At 45.0% G+C, this 26,741-nt stretch overlaps 1 pseudogene; it reads right to left on the bottom strand.

Annotated features, from left to right (window-relative positions):
* Positions 1-1,934: 1,934 nt before the first annotated feature.
* On the bottom strand, positions 1,935-6,371 carry LOC129023154 (beta-crystallin B2-like; annotated as a pseudogene).
* Between the last annotated feature and the right edge of the window lie 20,370 nt (positions 6,372-26,741).

Below are 26,741 nucleotides of genomic sequence, written 5' to 3'. Positions count from 1 at the left end.
TGTGCCCCCACATCTCTGCATTCCAGCCACCACCGTGCCTTTGTGGAGTTTCTCAGAGCTACCAGGCTCCTCCCACCACAGGGCCTTTGCACGTGCCGCTCTCATCTGGGACACTCTTCTTTGGCCTCTTTACCCCTGCAACTTCTACTCCTCCTTGAGATCTCAGCTCGAGTCTTTTCCTCAAGGAAGTAGCTTAGACTTGTGCAGATTCTGTTTTTTTAACTTTTATTTTAGGTTCAGGAATACATGTGCAGGTTTGTTATAAACTCATGCCATGAGGGTTTGCTGTAGATTATTTCATCACCCAGGTACTAAGCCAAGTACCCAAATAGGCACTCAGTGGGTACTGGTTGAAGAATGAATGAAGAAATAGATGTTAGTAACATTTATTGAGTACTTACTGTTTTCTATTTTATTATTATTATAAGTTCTGGGATACATGTACAGAGCGTGCAGGTTTGTTACACAGGTATACATGTGCCATGGTGGTTTGCTGCACCCATCAACCTGTCATCTAGGCTTTAAGCCCTGCATGCATTTGGTATTTGTCCTAATGCTCTCTCTCCCTCTTGTCCCCCACTCCCTGACAGGCCTCGGTGTGTGATGTTCCCCTCCTTGTGTCCATGTGTTCTCATTGTTCAACTCCCACTTATGAGTGAGAACATGTGGTGTTTGATTTTCTGTTTCTGTGTTAGTTTGCTGAGAATTATGATTTCCAGCTTCATCCATGTCCCTGCAGAGGACATTAACTCATTCTTTTTTTATGGCTGCATAGTATTCCATGGTGTATATGGAGCACTTACTGGTTTCTACCTTTATGATAATCATTTTAACCACTTTAGCTCATTCAACAAGGTGTTCCACTTTTCCAAATGTGAGGGGATGCTTCTAAATGGACTCCTAAAAGGGCAAGAATATCTAAAACATTCCTGAAGAAGAATCATGTTATAGGGCATTGGTCCCCAAATGTTTTGGCACCAGGGATCGATTTTGTGGAAGACAATTTTTCATGGGCTATGGGCAGGGGACATTAGATTCTCATTGGAGCATGCAACCTAGATCCTTTCCATGTGCAGTTCACAATAGGGTTTGCACCCCTATGAGAATCTAATGCCGCCGCTGGTCTGACGGGAGGCGGAGCTCAGGCTGTAATGCCCACCTCCTGCTGTGCAGCTGCCATTCCAGGCCACGGGAGGCCCGAGGGTGTAGGGCCCCTGTTTTAGGGACCTCAACACTGACTACAAAGCAATAGTCATTAACATAATGTGGCAAGAGCACAGGGATACACAGACTACAGGAACAGAAAAGACAGCCCATAAAATCACCCCACCTGTGGGGAAGGGGCTAGATCAGCAAGGCGACATTGCACCACAGTGCAGGAAATGGACTCCTTCAAGAATGATTTAAGACACTGGACTTCCAAAAAGAAAAAAAAACTGAATCTCTACCATACACTATATACAACAATCAGCTCCAGAAGGATTAAGAACGCAAATGTGAACAGCAAATGTTTAAAATGTTTAGAGAAAAAAATCTATTAGGGAATTTCTTTGTGACCGGGGATTAGAAATAATTTCTTCAAGTTTGGCCGGGTGCAGTGGCTCACGCCTGTAATCCCAGCATTTTGAGAGGCTGAGACAGGCAGATCACAAGTTCAGGGGTTCGAGACCAGCCAGCCACTCAGAGGCAAGGGAACTGCAAGTCAGGTGAAGAAACAAAGGCTCAGAAAGGTTGGGCACTGTGTCCAAGGTCACACAGTTAAGAGCTAAGCAGCTGCAGAACCGTAAGAATCAATAAGGGTTCTGTTGCCCTACTCCTAGCCCAGATACTTGCTGATTCTCATTTCTCTCTATCACACACACATACACACATACACATACACACACACACACACACCAGCTGCCAGGGAAGATCAAAGACCCACAGCAGACAAGTTGCAAGTCACACTTTATTCACTCTCTGGGAGGTATGGAGGGTTCCTGGGCAGCAGACCTGGGTCCTGGGAAGGAGGCATGGTGGGGAGGGCACTAGTTGGAGGAGTGTAAGGCACCACATTGGTGCCACTGCATGTCGTGGATGCGGCGCACGGACTGTACCTGGGGGTGAGGGGCCCCAAAGTCGCTGCTGTCCTTGTAGTCTCCCTTCTCCAGCAGGTACTGCAGCCCACGGTAGCCGGGGTACTAGTAGCCAACCCACCTGCAGGGCCAGAGGTGAGGGGAGGGTGAACCGGGGGGACAGGAAGAGAAGCAGACAGAGAGAGAGGCAAGGGGAGAGAGATAGAGCATCCATAAGCCACTAGGAAGGGTGAAGCCTCCCAACCATTGCCACTTCCTGGGGGTAAGCAGGACACCCTTTCCACCCCACCCTTCTAGCACTGAGCCTCTGCTTTCTTCCTTCTCTTGACGGGGAGCTCACTGCCTCCTGAAGCAAATTTTGACTGAAGGCCTATACTGTACTGTACTGGGGTCAGAGCAAGGAGGTGATATCTTAAGCTCACTGAAGCTTAGAATAAGCCAGGCCTTTGAACCATCTCCCTCCAGTCTTATCCCACCTCCAAGCCCAGCTGCAAGGTCAAAGAAGAGTTGGGGGAGGTCCCAGAGGCCTTATGAAAGAGGTTCCAGGGGCTACTTAATGAAAGTGCTGGTCTTGTCTCCAGAAAATGTCACACAGGCCTGGCCTGCAAGGACCTGCCTGGCCAGTCTCTGCGGACACCTCCAGCTCTACTTCACATTCTTATGCTCCCACATCTCTGCATTCCAGCCACCATGGCCTTTGTAGAGTTTCTCAGACCTATCAGGCTCCCTCCATACACACACACACCACAGGGCCTTTGCACATGCTGCTCTCGTTGTCTGGGATGCTCTTCCTTGGCCTCTTTACCCCTGCAATTCCTACTGTTCCTTGAGATCTCAGCTCAAGAATCTTTTCTCCAAGGAAGTAGCTTAGATTCATGTGGATTCTTAAAGTATTAACAGTTGCCCCTTCTAGACTGTTGGCTACACAGGGCAGAAGCCAGATCTCTTTAATCTCCTTCACCCTGGGCACCTAACACAATGCCTGGCATATGGCAGCACTGACAGACTGACAGACTGAATGAATGAATGAATGAATGAATGAGGGAATGAAGGGGAATAGAAGCACAGAACTTTGCACACTATTTTAGGAGTTTCACAAACCCTGAGAAGCCAGTATGTCTGGCTAAATTGGTTCTGTTGTAGGGAAAGAGCCTTAATTAGTAGCATTTGCTGATTTCTATGCTGTAAATGCACCCTGTGGCTGGTTTCAAGCTACCAATGATTAGTCAACCAGCTCACACAAATTCTGAAAATTTAAGAGTCAGTTCCAGGCCAGGCGCGGTGGCTCATGCCTGTAATCCGAGCACTTTGGGAGGCCGAGATGGGCAGATCATGAGGTCAGGAGTTTAAGACTAACCTGGCCAACATAGTGAAACCCTGTCTCTACTAAAAATGCAAAAAATTAGCTGAGCTTGGTGGTGGGCACCTGTAATCCCAGCTACTTGGGAGGATAAGGCAGGAGAATCGTTTGAACCTGGGAGGCGGAGGTTGCAGTGAGCCAAGATCATTCCATTGCACTCTAGCCAGGGCAACAGTGCGAGCCTCTGTCTCAATTGAAAAAAAAAAAAAAAAAAAAAGTCAGTTTTTACAAGCTGGTATAAGCCGTTTCCAACACACCGCTGCCCAAAGCTCATCTGTGGACCCCCATGGAATCCAAATTTTTTACCATGAGAAATCCCTTACTGCTGATGGCCAGGGTCGATGTGCCCAGGAACTTCAATTCAGTGGAAAATGACACCTCCTGTTCCCAAACTTAGGGACACACGCAGTCAAAGGCAGCATGGGCTGGTCCTCCTGCTTCTTATAGCTTTCAGACTACTCAACTCCTTCCTTCCCTCCTGCCTCAACCTAATCCTCCCTCTGCCTCAACTTGCCCCTCTGACATACATGTCTTGCTCACTGGGGCTGAGGTTAAGGCCAACGTTTCTCCAGCTCTAGAAAGGCAGCTCTAGAAAGAAACTCAGGGGCTGTAAGCCACCTATGGGCAGAGAATTCCCATCTACTTTCCAGTGGGAAGCCAGAGGTCAGCAGAGCACACTAATGTGTGCAAGATCACCAGTGTGTACAGGGCAGAGCAGGACTTAGGACCCCAGAGTCTCAGTTCCTGGGGCAGGGTGAGCCAGGGCTGGCAATGCACTTACGTGCCACTCTGCACCCGCACAGATGACACCTTCTCCTGGTAACCATGGGCGTGGAAGCTGGGTACATCGTCATCTATGATTTCCATCTTCTTCCCAGTGAAGTTGGGGTTTTCATAGATCTTGTGCTCTTGGCTGTCCTATTGGCAGAGGGTGGGGGGAAGTGAGTATGGGTGAGGGGGCCCAGGGTTGGCCTTCCCACCCCATGCTCATGCCCCAGAGTTGGGATCAGCATGTCCCACACATCACTCTCTGCCCAATGCACCTACCGCGTGTCTGACAAGTGCTGTTGGATCACAGCCATTTGTTAAGTTTCTACTGGGCCATTTTCATGTAACAGACACTCTGAGATGCTACACTTTGGGGAATATTTGATTCTGAAATGTCATTTTTCCTCGTATGTCTCAAGTTTCTCTTTTAGAAATGGCAGCTATGATCTACCCACCCACCCACACGTGCACACCCACACATGCACACACACATGCACAGGCTAATTGTGCCTCTAATAGGCACCTGAGATATTTTGATTTTTCTTCATTTCTACGTCTCTTCCCATCCTCCTGTTTCTATGACATTTTCCTTAGTTATCTCATCTAATCCTTTAAACATAAAACCCTTGTCCCTTAGACATAAAATCCTTTTATGCTAATTGGCTGATGAGAAAAGTGAGGCACAGAGAGATCATATGATGTGCTCAAGGTCACAGAGCTGGGAGCAGCACAGCCAACATGGGAACCTGGGTCTGTGGGGTGCGAAGTCCAGTGTTCTCCAACCTTCCAGTAGGTCCTGGGAGAAGCCAGACCGGGCTTGGAGGGTTTGGGAGTGTAACTGAGCAGTGACGGGCCCTGTCCCCTCCCCGACAGCTCACACATTCACACACTAGTAAGAATCAGGATCTCAGAAGCACTGAAAACCCACACTGGCCCGAGTCTTGAAGAAGAGCTAAACCACCTTCTCCTCCAGCCCTAAACTCAGAATTCCTTGTAGTATTTCTGATGGCTACTGGTTATTGAGCAATGACTCTGTGACGGGAGTTGCCCAACCCTGGGTTGGGCACCAATCACATAAAATAGAATGTGAATAGTGCCCTCTGGAGCATTTCATAGTCTTGTGATTGGAGCCCCCTCGATTTGCGCAGTGTGACAGCCCTCAAGCTAATAATAAGCACATTGGAATCTCAGGACAGTAGATACCAATACGCCCATTTTACAGATGAAGAAACTGAGGCTCAGGGAAGTAAAATGACTTTTGCAAGGTCACCCAGTGAGGAGGTTCCTCACCAATCAGAAGGGGCACAATGCCAGAGGGGCAGGCTCCTTCCTGGTCCCAGGACCAAGGTCCCTGCTCCAAGGTGGCAGAGAGAGAAAGTAGGATGATGGCAGGGGGCTCACCACTTTGATGGGCCTCAGGCTGCTGAGTCTGTCCTCTGGCTGCTGGTCCACCAGTCCCAGTGGGCATACTCGCCCTTCTCAAACACAAACTGCTCGCCCTTGCAGTTGGCCTGTTCATAGCCCACCCAGCTGCCATAGAGACAGAGAGAAAGAGGCAGGTCAGCTCCACTCCAAGCTTCCTATGGCAGAATCCTGGGTACTGACGTTGACCCCTAGGGTTCACTCTTGCCGAGCCCGGCAAGATGTAATAGCCCCACACAAACCTTAGCACAGCAAATCCAAGTGCAAAATCCCCTCAGTTATCTACAACTCAGTGCTATGCTGCCTTTACCCACCTGGAACACAGTTAAGAAATAAGAAGGCAGCTTAAATAACGGCCCAGCAACAAATACCAATATATAGACGCCATGCACTAAAGCCAATAGTATGCTGGTAAGTTAATAGCCAACTCTCAAAAAACAAAACAAAAATTAACACTCTTGATTTGCAGCGTTCGTCAATTTCCATGGTGTAAATGCTCCCACTGTGGCAGATTTCAAGCTATCAATATGACACGGCTGCAAGTGAAGTTAGGCAGAGAGATGCACAGTCAGCCTTCACCACTGAGAACTGACTCTAGAACATCGCTGTGCCCAAAGCCCCTCTCTTTGGATCTGTTTCTTCTCTTGTTCCTGTTGTTAGACTCTGCCCAAACTCTGTTTTTATAGATCCACATTAGAAGAAAAATAGTACATTAAAGAGGAAGGGATGGCTTTCAGGTCGGGCATGGCTAATAGAGGAAAGCAGAAAATAAGAGAAAGAAGGCACAAATCTCAAAATGATTAGCATTCTGGGACCAACCAGTGCAGAGGCGAACATTTCAGCAATGTGCAATAATGGCTGTTCAGAGGAATGATCTAAGTCATTAACAAAAGAGGAGATCATGATTATTATCCTCTTTTGGAAGAGTAGTCTTGATCCAGCAATTCTACTTCAGGCAATGGGTCCTTAGAAAACAGTTGTCAAGGGGCTGCGCGCTGTGGCTTATGCGTATAATCCCAGCAGCACTCTGGGAAGCTGAGGCAGGCAGATCACCTGAGGTCAGGAGTTCGAGACCAGTGAAACTCTATCTCTACTAAAAATACAAAAAATTGGTTAGGCATGGTGGCTCATGCCTTTAATCCCAGCACTTTGAGAGGCCGAGGCGGGCAAATCACCAGGTCAGGACTTCGAGACCAGCCTGGCCAACATGGTGAAACCCTGTCTCTACTAAAATACACAAAAATTGGCTAGGCATAGTGGCAGACACCTGTAATCCCAGCTACTCAGGAGGCTGAGGCAGAAAAATCACTTGAACCTGGGCGGCAGAGGTTGCAGTGAGCCAAGATCACGCCACTGCACTCCAGTCTGGGCAACAGAGTGAGACATTGTCTCAAAAAATAAAAAATAAAAATAAAGCAAAAGAAGATGTTCAAGTGACCATCTGACATGAAAAAATGCACAACCTCACTAATCATCAGTGAAATGCAACTCACAATGAGATACCATCTCACGCTGGTCAGAATGGCCATTTTTCCAAAGGCAAAACAACATGCTGGCGAGGCAGCAAACGAAAGGGAACGCTGCTACACTCTTGGGGAACGTGAAAACAGGTTCACACTGTGGAAAGCAGTGTAGAGATACTCAAAGAACTTAAAACAGAACTACCATTAGACCCAGCAATTCCGCTACTTAGTATCTACCCAAAAGACAATAAATCCTTCTATCAAAAAGACACATGCTCTTGTGCATTCATAGTCGTGCCATTCACAAGAACAAAGACGTGGAAGCATCCTAGGTGACCAGCAACAGTGGATTTGATTTTTTAATGTGGCACATACACACCATAAAATACTACGCAGCCATAAGTAAAACACACAATCATGTCCTAAGAAGCATGCATAGACCTAGGGATTATTATGTTTAGCAAACCAAGGCAAGAACAGAAAACCAAATACTGCATGTTCTCACTCATGAGTGGGAGCTAAACAGTGAATACACTCGAACATAAAGATGGAACAATAGACACTGGGGACTATCAGATGAAAAAAGGAGGCAGAAAGGGGGTGTGGGCGGAAGAACCACCCGACGGGCACTTTGCTCACTGCCTGGGTGACGGGGTCAGTGGCCACAAGCCTCAGTGTCATCAAAGGTTCACATGTAGCTAACCTGCAATTTAATCAAAATAAAAGTCGATTTAAAAAAAGACAAAACAAAAAACAGGGTTGCCCTGGGCACAGTGGCTCCCGCCTGTAATCACAGCACTTTGGGAGGCTGAGGCAGGCAGATCACTTGAGCCTGGGAGTTCGAGAGAAGCCTGGGCAGCATGGCAAAACCCTACCTCTACAGAAAGTACAAAAAAATTAATGGGGCATGGGGGTGTGCACCTGTAGTCCCAGCTACTTGGGAGGTTGAGGAGGGAGGATCACTTGAGCCCGGGAGGTTCAAGGCTGCAATGAGCCAAGATCGCACCACTGAACTCCAGCCTGGGTGACAGAGCGATAACCTGTCTCAAATAATAATAATAATAATAATAATAATAATAATAGAATTAGGATATATTTAGATAGATAGATAGATAGATAGATAGATTAGATAGATAGATAGACAGATAGATAGATAGATGGATAGATGATAGATAAAACAAAACCTACAGTCATCCAGGCAATCACTGACTGGCATAAATATAGAAAGACAACCGAATGGACAAAATGAGGGAGCCAAGTAATCAACCCAAAATTATATTTAGGGCACACATTTTTCAAAAGCACACCAAGGCACACCAGTTGAAAAAACTGGGTAGTCATGTGCAAAAGATTGAAATAGCACCCCTATGCTGCCCAATACACAAAAATCTACAAAAAATAAATCAAACAGTTAAATTCAATCCTAAAAGCAAAACACTCCAAGGAAAAAACATGGGATAAGCGTATAGTTGGGGGAAACTTGACCCTGTGCACACAGGTTGCAAAAAGAAAAGGAAAAATTCGGGGGAAAATAGGCATAGACAATAAAATGGCTTAACAATCTCTGTTTTTGGATGGGACACTGAAATCACTGCCAACAAATGCAAACACAAATATGAGAGACTAAGTACAACATTAGAGCCGCTGCACAGGAGAGAACAAATGAACCCAAAGAGAAGGCAACTTAGACCGGGCATGGTGGCTCACAAGGTCAGGAGTTTGAGACCAGCCTGCCCAACATGGTGAAACCCCGTCTTTAGTAATAATACAAAAATTAGCTGGGCACGGTGGTGCGTGCCTGTAGTCCCAGCTACTCAAGAGGCTGAGGCCGGAGAATTGCTTGAACCTGGGAGGCGGAAGTTGCAGTGAGCTGAGATCATGCCACTGCACTCCAGCCTGAGTGACGGAGCAAGACTCCGTCAGGGGGAGGGGAGGGGGCAGAGAAAAAACAAAAACAAAAACAGCATCACAAAGATGAGAAGAAAGTTTAGGGAAACATACAGCTGATAAGACCCTGTTTTCCAAAAGGCAGAAGCTACTAACACTAGTAACCAGCAAAAAAACTAAACAAAAGAGAAACTAGTAACCAAACCAAAATTGGGCAAAGAGCCTGAATAGACTTTTTGGCAAAGAAGACACAACACTGACTTTATCTTTACAAAAATGTGGTTAACATTACTACTCCTGCAAAAAATGGAAATCAAAACCATACACAGAAAGCATCTCTTATTTAAAATGAATATGACAAATAAAAATACAAACACAAATGCTAGTGTGAATTTCCAGGAAAAAAGAAGTGTTCATGGGAGGGTCAATTACTATATACACTATGGAAAGCAGTTGCAGATGCCTCAAAAAACTCAAAAGTCCAATACCACATGATCTATTCATCCCACTACTAGCTATACAGTCAAAGCAAATCAGTATTTTGAAGAGACATCTGCCTTTCCATGTCTATTGCATCACTAGTCACAATAGCTAGGATGATGGAATCAGCCTACCTGTTCACCCACAGATGAAGGGATAAAGAAAATGTAGTACTTATATACAATGATATATCCTCCGGTCATAAAAAATAATGCAATTTTCATTTAGGGCAACACCAATGAACCTAGAAAACATTCTGTTAAATAAGCCAAGCCCAGAAAGACAAACACTGCATGACCTCACTTATGCTGAATCCAAAAACTTAACCTTCAAGAAGCAGAAAGTACAGGAGTGGTTTCCTGAGGCTGGGGGAAGGAGGGGAGATAGGAGGGATTGGTTATAGAAACAAAGTTACAGTTAGTTGGGAGGAATACATTCCTGTTCCACAGCTGGGTGACTCTGGTTACAATATTGTATTTTTCAAATAAGCTAGAAGGGAACAATTTTGAGTGTTCTCACCACAGAGAAATAATACCTGTAGGAGGCAATAGTTAGGCTAAGTACCCTGATTTGATCATCACCAAAAATATACATATATCAAAATGTCCCAGATGAGGCTGGGCAAGGTGGCTGTGTGTAATCCCAGCACCTTGTGAGGCTGAGGTGGGCGGATTGCTTGAGGCCAGAAGTTTGAGACCAGCCTCGCCAATGTGGCAAAACCCCGTTTCTACTAAAAAATACAAAAATTAGCTGGGCATGCTGGCACACACTTGTAATTCTAGCTACTTGCATGGCTGAGGCACAAAAATCACTTGAACCAGGGAGCCAAAGGCTGCAGTAAGCCAAGATTATGCTACTGCACTCCAGCCTGGGCGACAGAGCGGGACTCAGTGTCTCAAAACAAAAACAGAAACAAAAACAAAAGAGTCCCAGATGAGAAAAAAAGTCCCAGTATACCCTCTGTTTATGTGCCTTATTATAGACAAAACATTTAAGAAGTATAGGCCGGGTGCAGTGGCTTACGCTTTAATCCAAGCATTTTGGGGGGCTGAGGTGGGTGGATCACGAGGTCACGAGGTCAGGAGGTCAGGAGATCAAGACCATCCTGGCCAACATGGTGAAACCCCGTCTCTACTAAAAAATACAAAAATTAACTGGGCATGGTGGCGCGCCTGTAGTCCTAGCTACTTGGGAGGCTGAGGCAGGAGAATCACTTGAACCCGGGAGGCGGAGGTTGCAGTAAGCCGAGATCATACTACTGCACTCTAGCCTGGCGACAGAGTGAGACTCCATCTCAAAAAAAAAAGGGGTGGGGGAGGGGCAGGTGCAGTGGCTGACACCTGTAATCCCAGCACTTTGGGAGGCCAAGGCAGGCAGACCACAGGGTCAAGAGATCGAGACCATCATGGCCAACATGATGAAACCCCATCTCTACTAAAATACAAAAAAAAAAAATTCAGCTGGGTGTTGTAGCATGCGCCTGTAGTTCCAGCTACTTGGGAGGCTGAGGCAGGGGAATCGCTTGAACCCAGGAGATGGAGGTTGCAGTGAGCCGAGATCATGCCACTGCACTCCAGCCTGGTGACAGAGCAAGACTCCGTCAAAACAAACAAAAAAAAAATGTTTAAATACACAATGCTAATATTAGCATGGAACCACAAAGAGCCCTGAACCTCTAAGGAACCCTGAGAAATACAAACTAAGTTGGAGGACTCACAATTCCTCATATCAAATTGCGTTGCAAAGCTGTAGGTAGCCAATATCCCAATACACATGGTCCTGTGATGTGCCACTGTGCTCCAGCATGGGTGAGAGTGACCTGTCTCAAAAAAGAAAAGGATTGTGAGGAAATAGGAGGGAATCATAGAAGTGATAACTGGTTGTTATCAAACATATACACAGAAAAAAATACCGAATAGCATAAAAAATACATATCCAAACTGAAATCGGGCAGAAAACCTGAATAGATATCGCTGCAAAAATGACGTAAAATGCACAAACACGTAAGAGAAAAGGTCCTCAACATTACTATTCATCAGAAAAGAATGTACTCCAAAACCACATTCAGATACCATCCCACACCTACTGGAATACATGTTACTGAAAATATCTTAAAAAGAATGCTGGTGTGGATTTGGATAAAGGGAAAATCTTATGCATTGTTGGTGTAAAGATAAATTACGATATACACTATGGAAAAAAGTTGTAGGCCAGATGCGGTGGCTCATGCCTGTAATCCCAGCACTTTGGGAGCCCGAGGTGGGCAGATCACGAGGTCAGGAGATCGAGCCCATCCTGATTAACACAGAGAAACCTCATCTCTACTAAAAACACAAAAAATTAGCCAGGCATGGTGGCATGCACCTGTAGTCCCAGCTACTCGAGAGGCTGAAGCAGGAAAATCACTTGAACCCGGGAGGCAGACATTGCAGTGAGCCGAGATCACGCCACTGCACTTCAGCCTGGGCAACAGAGTGGTCTGACTCCCTCTCCAAAAAAAAAAAAAAAAAAAAAAAAAGTTGTAAATTCCTCAAAAAATTGAAAATGCAACTACCATATGATCTAGCAATCCCACTACTGGGTATACCGCCAAAGCAAATGCAAACAGTATCAGAGTTCGCAAAGCCTCAATGGGAATAGGAGATTTTCTTCATTAAATGGTTTTGAAAAAGCTGATGTTTTTATGAAAGAATGAAACAGGACCCTTCTGGTATACAATACACAAAAATCAACTCAAAATGGATTGAAGACCCAAACAAAAGGCCTGAAATTACAGACCATCATCAAATGTCTGTAAGATAAAAAGAGGCGATGGTGGAGCACTTAGTTTTGGGGCAACTTGCATCTAGGCTCACAGGTTGGAAACAGGAAAAGAAAAAAAGGAAAAAAAAGAAAGCAGAGGGACAAAATCTCGTCAAGAATGGAATGGCTTATGAATATATTTATTTGTTAAATTCAGAAAGCGAATCACAGGTAACAAAAGCAAAAACAACCACGTGCGGCTACATCCAACTGGAAAGCTTCTGTACAGAAAGGAAACAATGAACTACATGCAAAGGAATCCTACAAATGGGGAGAAAGTTTGGGGGGGAAGCATATATCTCCTAAGGGGATGTTATAAAAGATGTGCAATACGTTAACAGCGCTAAGCAGCAATAACAACAATAAGATAACCCCAAATTGGGCAGGGACCCTGAATAGACATTTCTGCACAGGAGACATAACACTGAGCAGCATGGAGAGAACCAGGTCCTCAGCATCGCCGTCATCAGGGGCAAGTCCCCGTCAGGCTCGCACCTGGGTGTCCCTCCCCTCTGGTCAGGTGGTCGCGACCAGAGGGACAGAAGGGGACATAGGCTTCCCTGGGGGCGGGGGTTGGAGGGGGGTGAAAAAGTCCCGATGTGTCCCAATTGCGGGAAGGCAAATTTAAAAATTCATCAAATCCTGGAGGCAGCTGGCATCTTTTTTCCTCCCTCTGAGGCCTGGACAGGAGGCGGCCAAACACCCAGGCCTGGCCCCCACTTCCACCTGGGACCGGCTTCCCCTTCCTCTCTCCCCATCTGTAAGGTACAGCTTCCCTCAGAAAAACTTCTCAAATCCTAAAAATACCACAGTCTGCTACACTTGCCACCCTCAAAAGCCCTCAGGGAACAAAACTAATGGTAAAACAAATATTAAAATACTATAAGAGAAAGAGGAAAACTAGTGAGAAAATGAGAATAAAGGGAACGTTCGAGGAAACAAGCTTCTGTACTCACCGTGTAGAAAAAAATGTCCCGGAGAAGCTAAGCTGCACACAGCTCCCGCCTAAGCAGTCAGGGCCATACACAGGAGCTGTTTTCTCCCCAGGACGGGGCTCCAAGTCGTCCCCAACCCGCCGCGGTGCCCCCTGAAGCTGGTCCTGAAAGAAGCGGAGCCGCTTTCCTTTTTCTCATTCTGGACTCCACCCCACGCACGCCACGCACGCCACGCAGCGTCTGCGGTGAGAACACGCAAGCGCACCATGTGGGGCAGAAAAGGCGGTTTCAGCGCCCCCTGCCAGTCACAGTGCACAGTGCAGGATGATCCACCTCATGGTTAGCATAAGCCCAGGTCAGTCTAGGTAGGGTAGAAGGGTGTCTTGTGGGACACCAGGGAGCAGGAACTCCCCAACCTATGCATGTGGACCTCCCTCTGTGAAGCTCCGTTTTTTTTTTTGGACAGGGTCTCACTCTGTCCCCCAGGATGAAGTGCGGTGGTGCAATCACGGTTCACTGCAGCCTCAACCTCCCGGACCCAAGTGACCCTCCCATCTCAGCTTTCAAGTACCTTTGAATCTGGTTGCTCCACTGTTGGGTGCATATGTATTCAGGATAAGTAAGTCTTCTTGTGTGTGTATATACACGTGTGTGTGTGTTATAAATGGGAATTATAGGGAGAATTGGCTCACCTAATTGCAAGGCAAAGTCCCACAGCAGGTCATCTGCAAGCTGGAGAATGAGAGAAAGCAGTAGCGTGGCTCCCAGGGGAACCAGCCATGTGGATTTGTTTATGTCCAAAAGCCTCAAAACAATGGAAACTGACAGTGCAGCTCCCAGACTGAGGTACAAGATTTGAGAATCCTTTGTGTTTGCTGGTGCAAGTACCAGAATACAAAGGCCAAAATCATGGAGTTTCAAGTCCAAAGACAGGAGGATAGGAAAAGGTGACCCTCTTCCGGAGAGACAGAGTGAGCATGAACAGGAAAGCCAAGCAGGCTGAATGTGCCCTCTTTTCTATCTTCTTTGTTCTAGCTCAGTGCATGGACTCTGGAGCCAGACCACCTGCGGTCACATCCTGCTCCAGCCACTTATAAGCTGGTGACCTGGAGCAGGCAGTGAATCCTCTGCGAGTTTCAGCTTCTCCATCTGCAGAAAAGTACCTTCTCATCAGAGTTGTTGAGAGGAAAATACAGATTAATACATGAGGAACTCAGAACAGTGTCTCTGTGTGTATGGATAATACAAACACATGTACACACACAACTTCTATCCAACTGGAGACCACATTAAAATCATCTATTTTGAACAATACCATAATCCCCATTTTGTCCCACACCCACCCCCACCCACCTCCTCAGTTGGATGATCTCTGAAGAAAATATGGAACCGTCTGTATTAATGCAGTTATCTCTTTTTTTTTTTTTTTTTTTTTGAGATGGAGTCTCGCTCTGTCACCCAGGCTGGAGTGCAGTGGCGTGATCTCAGTTCACTGTAACCTCTGCCTCCTGGGTTTAAGCGATTCTCCTGCTTCAGCCTCCCAAGTAGCTGGGATTACACGTGCCCGCCACCATGCCTGGCTAATTTTTTGTATTTTTAGTACAGACAGGGTTTCACCATTTTAGCCAGGATGGTCTCGATCTCCTGACATTGATCTGCCCGCCTTGGCCTCCCAAAGTGCTGGGATTCCAGGCATGAGCCACCGCGCCTGGCCAGCACCAGTCTTCTTAAGGTTTTACCTGAATTCAATGTTAGCCTTATATCATAAGAGGGACCATATTAACATTTGTTTTTTGTTTGTTTGTTTGTTTGAGACAGAGTTTCGCTTTTATTGCCCAGGCTGGAGTGCCATGGAGGGATCTCGGCTCATTGCAACCACTGCCTTCTGGGTTCAAGCGATTCTCCTGAATCAGCCTCACACATAGCTGAGATTACAGGTGCCTGCCACCACGCCTGGCTAATTTTTGTATTTTAGTCGAGATGGGTTTTCACCATGTTGATGAGGCTGGTCTCGAATTCCTGACCTCAGGTGATCCGTCTGCCTCAGCCTCCCAAAATGCTGGGATTATAGGTGTGAGCCACTGTGCTTGGCCTAACATTTGTTTATCTCAGAACAGGGACTGAAGCACAGAGAGATTTACATAACATTCCTAGGTATGTACAGCTTCTCAGTGGGATTTGAACCCAGACCATTAGGCACCAGGCTCCAGGCTCTTGGTCAGTCTGCTCTGCTTCCTTTCCACATTGTCTCATCTAAAGAAAGGCATTTGCCTACAACATCAGTCTGTTCCATTTTAAGTGCTACCCACACTGCAAGGTCTTTCTAGGAGGACCAGGCACACTGGGTCACACCTGTAATCCCAACAGTTTGGGAGGCCAAAGCAAGAGGGTAGTTTGAGGGCAGGAGTTCAAGACGAGCTTGGGCAACTTAGGGAGACCCCACCTCTACAGAAAACTTTTACAAATTAGTCCCGTATGGTGGTGTGTGCCTGTGGTTCCACCTAACTGGGAGGCTGAGGTGGGAGGATCACTGGAGCCCTGGAGTTTGAGGCTGCAGTAAGTCATGAGCATGCCACTGCATGGCCACCTAGGTAATAGAGCAAGACCTCATCTCAAAAAGAAAAAATATCTCTCTGTAAGGACTAACTCTGATTCAGGTGGCTGTGCTAAGCAGGTGGTAAAAAATTGGATTAAAAGTTTGATCCTTGAGCTGGGTGTGGTGGCTCATGCCTGTAATTCCAGTACTTTGGGAGGCTGAGGCAGGTGGATCACCTGAGGTCAGGAGTTTGAGACCAGCCTGGCCAACATGGTGAAATCCCGTCTCTACTAAAAATACAAAACTATTAGCCAGGCGTGCTGGCACATGTCTGTAATCCCAGCTACTGGGGAGGCTGAGGCAGAAGAATCACTTGAACCCAGGAGGTGGAGATTGCAATCAGCCCAGATTGTACCACTGCACTCCAGCCTGGGTGACGTAGCAAGACTCCATCTCAAAAAAAAAAAAAAGTTTGATCTGTGAGTAAAGTATTACTGATTTATCTATGGTCTTCTGCCTGTAAGATTTCAACAGCTATCTTTTTTGTAATTTCCCAGGATCTTGCATCCCGAACATAAAAGTAATTCCTGAGGAGTTGGCGGAGCCTCTGCCGACTCCAAGCTGAGCATCCGAGAACTTCTGGCCCAACAGCACTCATCAGGAATCAGTGCAGTCTATTTCTCCCTGGAAGCAGAGGGTCCAAAAGGTTCTGACTAGGCAAAGAATGAGAGTGTGCACATCAATTGAAGGTACTGTGCCTATTCTGTTATTAAGTGCATTCAAGCAGAGTGATTCCAGTTGGTTAAGCATTTCATGTTTAAGACAAAACTTGATTTATTTATTTATTTTGAGATGGAGTTTCACCCTTGTAGCCCAGGCTGGAGTGTAGTGGCTGGATCTCGGCTCACTGCAACCTCTGCCTCCTGGGTTCAAGCGATTCTCCTGCCTCAGCCTCCTAAGTAGCTGGGACTACAGGCATCTGCCACCATGCCCGGCTAATTTTTATATTTTTAGTAGAGACGGTGTTTCGCCATGTTGGCCAGGGTGTCTCGAACTCTTAACATTAGGTGATCCACCCGCCTCAGCCTCCCAAAGTGCTGGGCCTACAGGCATGAGCCACCATGCCCGGCCTAGACAAAACTTTAAAAATGCTATGTCATATTTCTCTTTTATTTCATGTGTGCACGTTTAAATTATTAAGTCAGTTGCCACTACTACAACTACAGAAGTAACGGCATATTTACAACTAAAAGTTTCATTCACTTTAAATAGAAAACATCTCAATTGAAACTTTTAACACTTTAGCTGATCATTAAACATTAGCTGAGATGGATCTCTTCCTGAAACAGTGTTGCCAGAGTTTTAAAAATTAAGAGAGTTTATGTAGGACAGTTTTAGATGAATGTAAAAATTGAAGAGAGTACAGAAAATTCTCAGACCCTCCCCCCAAAGTTTGCTTTTCTTAACCACCTTTTACATGGGTGTGGTCCATGTGTTACAATGAGTAAACCATTATTGATACATTGTTAGCATCTAAAGGCCAGAGTTTACATTATGGTTCAGTCTGTGTTTTGGTAGTCTAAGTGTTTTGACAAACTAATATTGCCATTCATTACCATTACAAGATAGTTTTATGCCCTAAACATTACAGGAGCTTCATCTATTAACTTCTCTCCCCTTTTTCCAGATCCCTCAGCAACCACTGATCTTTTCACTGTCCCTCTGGTTTTTCTTTCCCAGAAAGCTTATGTAATTGGAATCGTAGAGTATGCAGCTTTTTCAGATTGACTTATTTCACTTATAATATACATTTATGACATTTTCATATTGATTTGTGCCTTTTTATCTCAGTGGGTTTTTTTTCAGGATCCTATTTTATTGTTTTTATGACTTTTAAGAAGTTAGCATGAAAATAAATCTTTATTTTCAGTTATTGCCCACAAGTAAGAGAAAGTTAGGTTCACAGTTTGGACTCTTGACACAAAGTGAACTAGGAGGCAAATTTAGATCCATCAGATACAACTAATGGAGCAACTTTTTAAGTTCAGGCTATCTTGAAAGCTTGCAACATATGAGATATTGCTGTGTTGTCTCTCACAACAGCAATGGGTGACACTGAGTAGAAGCTGTGAAGTGTTTTTAATAGCAGGTGTTTTCTATCATATGTTGCTGGAAATCAAGAGGTTCATAAACATGGTACATGTTTAGAAATGAGTTAGATACTTGAAAAGTCTAAACACACTGATTTACGAGTGCATATGTTGCAGTCTCAAGAGGGGTCAATAGTCCATATGGACTAAATTAATCTCCGGGTAGCAGGTATGTTTGTAAATATAAAATTATATTAGACATTAGCGCAGTGCAGAACGTGCTCAGCATCATAAGATCAAAAACACCACACAAGTTTATCCATCATTAAAAACAATTATCTTCTTCCTAAAATGTCAGAATAGTCGGTAACTGAGATTAATGAATCGAATCCAAATATATCTCAATGGTTTTTTATCACTGGATAATATTCCATTGATCAGAGTAACAAAGTTTGTTGGTACATTCACCTACTGAAGGACATCAAGGTTGCTTTCAATGTGGGCAGTATGGATAAAGTTACCATAAACATTCCTGTGGACTTTTTAGTACAGACATAATTTTTTTTCTGAAACAGTCTTGCTCTGTCACCCAGGCTGGAGTGCACTGGTGTGATCTCAGCTCACTGCAGCCTCTGTCTCACAGGTTTAAGCAATTCTCCTGCCTCAGCCTCCTGAGTAGGGAGGCCCAGCCCATACATAATTGTTTAATTGAACTGGGTAAATACTTAAGATTGTGATCACTTACTTATATGATAAGACTGCATAAGAATTTGGTAGGGTTGCTGGGCATGGTGGCTCATGCCTTTAATCCCAGCACTTTGGGAGGATGAGATAGGCAGATCACGTGAGGTCAGGAGTTTGAGACCAGACTGGCCAACATGGTGAAACCCTGTCTCTACCAAAAATAGAAAAATTAGGCTGGGCACGGTGGCTCACGCCTGTAATCCCAGCACTTTGGGAGGCCAAGGCGGGCAGATCACAAGGTCAGGAGATCGAGACCATCCTGGCTAACACAGTGAAACCCCGTCTCTACTAAAAACACAAAAAAATATATATATATAGCCAGACGTGGCGGCATGCACCTGTAGTCCCACCTGCTGCAGAGGCTGAAGCAGGAGAATGGCATGAACCCAGGAGGCGGAGCTTGCAGTAAGCCAAGATTGCACCACTGCACTCCAGCCTGGGCGACAGAGCGAGACTCCATCTCAAAAAAACAAAAACAAAAACAAAAAAAAACAAACAAAAATTAGCCAGGTGTGGTGGCGTATGCCTGTAGTCCCAGCTACTCAGGAGACAGAGGCAGGAGAATAACTTGAACCCAGGAGGTGGAGGCTGCAGTGAGCCAACATTGTGCCACTGCACTCCAGCCTCAGCAACATAGCAAGACTCCATCTCCCAAAAAAAAAAAAAAAAAAAAAAAAGAATTTGGTAGGATTTACCAGTAAAACCATCTAAGCCTGGTGCTTTTTTTTTGGAAAAGTTACTAATGATTGATTCAATGTCTACAATTGATACAGTTCTATTCAGTTTATCAATTTCTCCTTGGTGAGTTTTATAGTTTCTGCCTTTGAAGGAATTGGTTCCCAAGCTTATCAAATTTGTGGGCATAGATTTTCTCAGAGTATTCCCTCATGGTCTTCTCAATGCCCATAGAATCACGAATGATGACTTCTCTTTTAGTTATTAGTACATTATGACTTCCCTTCTTCATGGTTAGCCTGCCTGGAGGTTTATTGATTTTTTTTTAATCTATTTATAGAAACAGCTGTTGGTTTTGATAACTTTCTCTGTTGATTTTTGATTTTTCATTCCATTGATTTCTGCAATAATTATTGCTTTTGCTATTCTTCTGTCTGCTTTCTATAACACTGCTCTGTTTTCTCTGGTTTTCTAATGTGAACACTTAGGTTACTGACTTTAGGTCTTTCTTATTTTCTATCACATGGCATTCAGTTATAAATTTCCCTCTGAGCCCTGCTTTGACTGCATCCCACAGATCTTGACAAGGTACATTTTTATTTTGTTTTGTTTAAAATATTTTTTCAGCGGTGTGTGGTGGCTCACGCCTGTAATCCAGCACTTTGGGAGGCCAAGGTGGGCAGATCACAAGGTCAAGAGATTGAGACCATCCTGGCTAACGCGGTGAAACCCCGTCTCTACTAAAAAATACAAAAAACTGCTGGGCGCGGTGGCTCATGCCTGTAATCCAGCACTTTGGGAGGCTGAGGCAGGTGGATCACTTGAGGTCAGGAGTTCGAGACCAGCCTGGCCAACATGGTGAAACACTGTCTCTACTAAAAATACAAAAATTAGCTGGATGTGGTGGTGTGCACCTGTAGACCCAGCTACTCAGGAGGGTGAAGTGGGAGAATCGCTTTGAACCCGGGAGGCGGACATTGCAGTGAGTCGACATTGTACTACTGTACTCCAGCCTGGATGACAAGAGTGAAACTCCATCTCTAAAAATATATATGTATTTTTACAACTTCATTGAGGCATCTTCTTTGATCCATGTGTTTTGCAGAGTACATGATTTAATGTCCAAACATTTGGAGGTTTTCTATTTATCTTTCTATTACTGAATTCTAGTTTAATTTTGTAATGGTATGAAAGCATATTTTAGAAATTTTATTCATTTAAATAAGTTGTGGTATTATTTTATGGCCCACAATGTTGCCTTTTTTTTTTTTTTTTTAGAGGAGTCTTGCTCTGCTGCCAGGCTGGAGTGCAATGGTGCGATCTCAGCTCACCACAACCTCCTCCTCCTGGGTTCAAGTGATTCTCCTGCCTCAGCCTCCCGAGTAGCTGGGATTATAGGCATGTGCCAGCAGGCCTAGTTAATTTTATATTTTTGGTAGAGACAAGGTTTCTCCATGTTGGTCAGGCTGGTCTTGAACTCTCGACCTCAGGTGAACCGCCCAGCTCGGCCTCCCAAAGTGCTGCGATTACAGGCATGAGCCACCACGCCCAGTGGTCTGTCTTTTTAAATCTCTGTTCTTGGCCAGGCACGGTGGCTCACGCCTGTATTCCCAGCACTTTGGGAGGCTGAGGTGGGCAGATCACAAGGTCAGGAGATTGAGATCATCCTGGCTAACATGGTGAAACCCCATCTCTACTAAAAAATATAAAAAATTAGCCAGGCCTGGTGGCAGGCACCTGTAGTCCCAGCTACTTGGGAGGCTGAGGCAGGAGAATGGCATGAACCCAGGAGGCAGAGCTTGCAGTGAGCCAAGATTGCACCACTGCACTCCAGCCTGGGAGACAGAGCGAGACTCTGTTTCCAAAAAAAAAAAAAAAAAAAAACTCTCTTCTTTTGCTCTGAGTCTTTATATTTGAAGTGGGTTTCTGGTAGAGAACACATATTTGCATATTATTTTTATCCACTCTTCTAGTCTATGTCTCTTAATTAGTGTACATAGACCATGCACATTTAAAGTGATTATTAATATGTTTGAATTATTAGCTACATTTTATAACTGTTAACATATATAACATTGTAACATGTAATGAACATTTTTTGCCAAGTATTGTGCATCAATGGACAATGTCAAGAAAGCAGAGAGACAACCTACACAATGGAACAGAACCTTTGCAAATTATATATTTGACAAGGGAATTTATATCCGCAATATGTAAAGCACCCCAGAACTCAACAATAAAAACAAGTAAACAACCCAGTTAAAAAATGGGCAAAGGGCAAGGTGTGTTGGCTCACGCCTGTAATCCCAGCACTTTGGAAGGCTGAAGCAGGTAGATGACGAGATCAGGAGATGGAGACCATCTTGGCCAACATGGTGAAACCCCAACTCTACTAAAATACAAAAAAAAAAAAAAAGAAAAATTAGCCAGGCATGGTGGTGCATGCCTGTAATCCCAGCTACTCAGGAGGCTGAGGCAGAGGAATCACTTGAATCCAGGAGGCGGAGGTTGCAGTGAGCCAAGATCGAGTCACTGCACTCCAGCATGGCGACAGAGTGAGACTCTGTCTCAAAAAAAAAAAAAAAAGGCGGGAGGCGTGCAGGGGGCAAAGGACTTGAGTAGATATTTCTCCAAACACATATACAAATGGCCCAGTAAGTACAAAAAAAGATACTCAACATCATTAGGCATGAAGAAGTATGTATCAAAACAACAGTGAGACATCACTTCACACCCTCGGGAAAGGTTGTAGTGAAAAAAAAAGGAAAAGTAAAATAACAACTGTTCACAGGGATGTCAAGAAATTGAAAACTTTATGTATTGCTGGAGGAAATGAAAACTGATTTAGCCATTGTGATAAAGAGTTTGGTAGAGCCTCAAAACTGTAAACATGAAACTACCATATGACCCAATAATTCCACTGTAAGGTGTATAAATATATATATAAATAAATATATAAATATATATATTTATATATATAGAGAGAGAGAGAGAGAAGGAACTCAGACAGATATCTGTATATCACACTTCATAGCAGAATTATTCACACTAGCTAACAGGTGGAAATAACAACCAAATCTTGATTGATACCCAGTATCAATCAACAAATAAATGGACAAGTCAAATAATGTGTATCTATGCAACAGAATACTATTCAGCCATAAAATGAATTTGATGTTGATATATGCTGTTACATGGATGAACCTTGTAAAATATGCTTAGTGAAATAAGGCAAGGAGAGAAGGACAAATATTGCATGTTTTCACTTACATGAGATGTCTAGAATAGGCAAATTCAAAGAGACAGAAACTAGACATGACTAGGGGGAGGAAGGAGAGAAGAGAGGGAGTTTTCTGTTTTGTTTTGTTTTGTTTTGTGATTTTTTTTTTGAGACAGAATCTCTGTCGCCCAGGCTGGAGTGCAGTGGCATGATCTCGGCTCACTGCAACCTCTGCCTTCTGGGTTCAAGCGATTCTTCTGCCTTAGGCTCCTGAGTAGCTGGGATTACAGGCGCACACCACCATGCCTGGCTAATTTTTGTATGTTTAGTAGAGATGGGGTTTCACCACGTTGGTCAGGCTGGTTTCGAACTCCTGACCTCGTGATCAACCCGGCTTGGCCTCCCGAAGTGCTGGGATTACAGGCGTGAGCCACTGCTTATGGCCTAATTTTTGTATTTTTAGTAGAGACAGGGTTTCACTATGTTGGCCAAGCTGGTCTTGAACCCCTGACTTCAGGTGATCCACCCTCCTCGGCCTCCCAAAGTGCTGGGATTACAGGCATGAGCCACCGCGCCAGGCCAGAGAGCCCCACTGTTTTATATGTTTTGTTGAGCCCCTAATAGTCACAGGATTGTCTGTGGATTAAAAAGTTCTCTCTCTGTATTGCAAGCCTCTGAAATCACACAGAGCTCATCAATATTTGTGAAATGAGACCTAAGCATATTGCTTACACAGAGGCCTGGGGGACTGTGTGTTGAATGATGGTGGGACGTCCTGGGGCATTAAGTACCCGGACCCTGAGGACACTGAAGATGGGCCTGTGACCAGTAAGGAGTGCTGTGCCCTGTCCCAGGCCCTGTCTGGGGATTGCTCACAACTGGATGAGCCCCACGGGCCTTCAGCTGGCAGTCAGAGCTGTCCCCTGTGCTCAGAATGTGACCCAGTGGCCTGGTGCTCTTAAAGCCTGGCAGAGGCTCTTGGGCAGGGTCCTGTGTGTGTTCCCAACAGCTGCTCCCTGCACAACGCTGCTGGGCCTGCACTCAGAGCAGCCCCTCCCTCAGCCTCCTCTGTCCTCAAGTCCCCTCTCAGGCTCCTGAATCAGTGATCAGGTAGGGTCTGAGGGATCCAGGATGGGAGGGAGTGAATTTGCATGAACAGCCCCTTCTTTTCCCTGGGAGCAGGAGGGAAATTAAACAAGCCTGGGACAGCCCAGCCCCATTGTGAGGGTCAGGGGCTGTGTTCACCACGGCCTGGATTCCTCTCCTCCTCATGTCCCTCTCTCTCTGCACAGGTAGGGACAGGCCTCAGAGACCCAGGGCAGCCCAGATCTGTTTTCATCTCTTCTGGGTCTGGCCCTGAGAATCTTTACCCTGGTCCTTGACGCAGCACCAGTGACTATCTGTGTCTGCAGGTTCCCTCTCCAGCCTGTGGTGACTCAGCTGCCCTCCCTCTCTGCAACCCCGGGAGCATCTGCCAGACTCCCCTGCACCCTGAGCAGTGGCTTCAGTGTTGGTGACTGTGGGATACATGGGAGACGGCAGAAGCCAGGGAGCCCTCCCCAGCATCTCCTGAGCTACCACTCGCATTCAAATAAGCCCCAGGGCTCCAGCGTCCCCAGCCGCTTCTTTGGAACCAAAGATGCCCCTGAAAACACAGGGATTCTTCATGTCTCTTGGCCCAGCTAGAGGACAAGGCTATTACTGTATGCCTGGACCAGTGATGCTTCTCACAGTGACACAGGCAGGCGGGGAAGTGGGACAAAACCTGCTGGCCCACCAGACGCTGGCCAGTCTCTTACTTTGTTGCTGTTAAAATGTATCTACACCACTGATACCACTTTACAAATTCAGAATATTTTTCCAGTTTATTTTTGTTTGTTTACTAAGTATGAAGACTCAAATGACCAAAACACTTTTCAAACCAACACAACTATACACAGACATAATCTCAGAGGAATTTCTGCTGCTACATTACCTATGGCTCTATCATTCACATCCAGAGGGCAGCCTATAAGGAACTGTGTCCAGTCCACAAGTGAGCAGACCTGTCATCCTCCCCCGGGGAGGCTCCCTCTTGCCCCAGAGACTCCACAGTGGCCCCAAGGAGACCCCCTGCTCTCCCTCCAGGGACTGCAGCAGGGACGGCACCAGGCCTTGTCCAGAACATTCTGGGAAATGCAACACTCAAGATTAGGATTCAGTTGTGGGGAAACTGTCACTGTGGGGGTTAAAAATGACAGCTTCTTTGGGCCTTGCAAAGTAGCTTTGTTACTTGTAACAGATGTACACATAGAACCTTTGTAAAACCTAGAATGACTTTTTCCAAAGACTGTTACCTGTTTCAAGGTAGAATCATTGGAACTTACTGAACAACAGTGGAAAAGACAACTACACAGCCTAATTGAGGGGAGAGGGGTACTGTATACTTATTGGTAACTGGACGTGGGTAAAAGGACAAGGTCTGTCATCTCTTTAGGGACCTGTTTTATATGCCCCAACCCTGTCCCCACCTTTTTTTTTTTTTTAATGTACTTAAAATAGGAACAACAAAAAACTAGGGTTGTAGAATTATAAAATTGCTTCAACCTTAGAACCTTAAGTAAGAGGCCCTCAAATGGACTTACGTTAGTCCTTAGGGAGTCAATGTGTGTGTTGCTGCTTATTTACAGTTCAGCTGGAGCCCAGAGAGTGCCAATGTTTTCCCCACACCTCTTAGATGCCTTCCGCTTCCCAAACCCCAGAAGAGGTGGGCACCTGAGCAGGGAATCTCAGGTGACTTAGTTTGCCAGTGCCTACTCTATTGAAGAACTGGGTTTTCATGCTCGAGAAGAAACTCGTGGCAGGGCGTGTTTCCCATCACAGGTTCACATACTGATTGTTTTTGTGGAATTTCCTTGTGCGACTTATGCCAGGTAATTATGAGGATTTTCTGTTTTGTTTTTTTGCTGAATATTTCATGAAGGCTACGAAGTTAGAACAGGCATGTCCTGGGTGTGAAAGCTTTAATTTATCTACCTCATTTATTTTTTATTTTTTGTAGCCACATTGTCTATTTTCCTATTTCAAGACCGCTGAAGTATTCCCAGGCCCTGTCTAAAACCTAAAGTTGATGTATTGGTGGGAAGAGGTGAACATTCAAGATGATTTTGTGATGCCTTTTTTTTTTGTCGTTTCCTTTTGTATATGTGATATTGAGCAAATGAAACATTGCTCTTGGTTTAACAAGAAAGAAAGAAAAAAACTCTAACTTCTGGGAGAAAAGTCTTTCCTCTGTATGTGGAAGGTCCTGACGGAAATACACATCCAAGACGATTAGCCAAAGTGTTGTCCCTTCATCGTTGCACCTGACTTTAGGGTTCTGCCCCCTCTTTTTTCCTTTTTGCCAAGTTGTGCCTTTCCTTCTGGAATTGTAAGTGAACACGATAATAGTACCTGTTTACACTGTGAAGTGGATATTGTTACAGAAAACACACCAGTGGCTTTCTCACTGTTGAGCTAATAATGCCTTGTGAATGTATGATCTATGGAGAAACCCCCGTAGTTGTACCTGCTGATGCTGTCTGCCTGTTGGAAAATAAATTTTGAATTTTTTTCTCAAAAAAAATGACAGCTTCTTATCATGTTTTAGCTCACATAGTCAAAAAGAGTCCAGGGGTTTGAGAAGATCACTCCTTGATTCTGATGCCTGCCCCAGTGGAGTTTTACACAAGACAATATGATTTCTACTCCTAGAAATCCTGAAGAACAGACTTACATCTCTTGTCAAAGCAGGATGATGCTTTTTTTTTTTTTTTTTTTTTTTTTTGGCAGAGTCTCCCGCTGTTGCCCAGGTTGGAGTGCAGTGACATGATCTTGGCTCACTGTAACCTCTGCCTCCTGAGTTTGAGTGATTCTCCTGCCTCAGCCTCCCTGAGTAGCTGGGACTAAAGGGGAGTGCCATCACGTTTGACTAATTTTTTTTGTATTTTTAGTAGAGATGGGATTTCACCATGTTGGCCAGGCTGGTCTCAAACTCTTGACCTCAGGTGATCCATCTGCCTTGGCCTCCCAAAATGGTGGGATTACAAGTGTGAGCCACTGCACCCGGCCGCATTTTTTAAAAGGTCAGTTTATTATTAAAATATAATATATAAAGGAGAAAAGCACACTTTTTACATTCATGGTGAAATAAGTTATACATTAAAATGAATCACAGTGGAAAACATCAGTAACTCAGTAACCTTGCTGCTGACCTCTTATTGAGTTTAGAGATAGTCTTAAAACAGCTGGTGGTGGTTCACATTA

This window comes from Pongo pygmaeus, chromosome 23, assembly GCF_028885625.2.
Source record: "Pongo pygmaeus isolate AG05252 chromosome 23, NHGRI_mPonPyg2-v2.0_pri, whole genome shotgun sequence".
Taxonomy (NCBI): Eukaryota; Metazoa; Chordata; class Mammalia; order Primates; family Hominidae; genus Pongo; species Pongo pygmaeus.
Note: the sequence above shows the minus strand (reverse complement) of the source record. Positions and strands in the feature narration are given on the sequence as shown.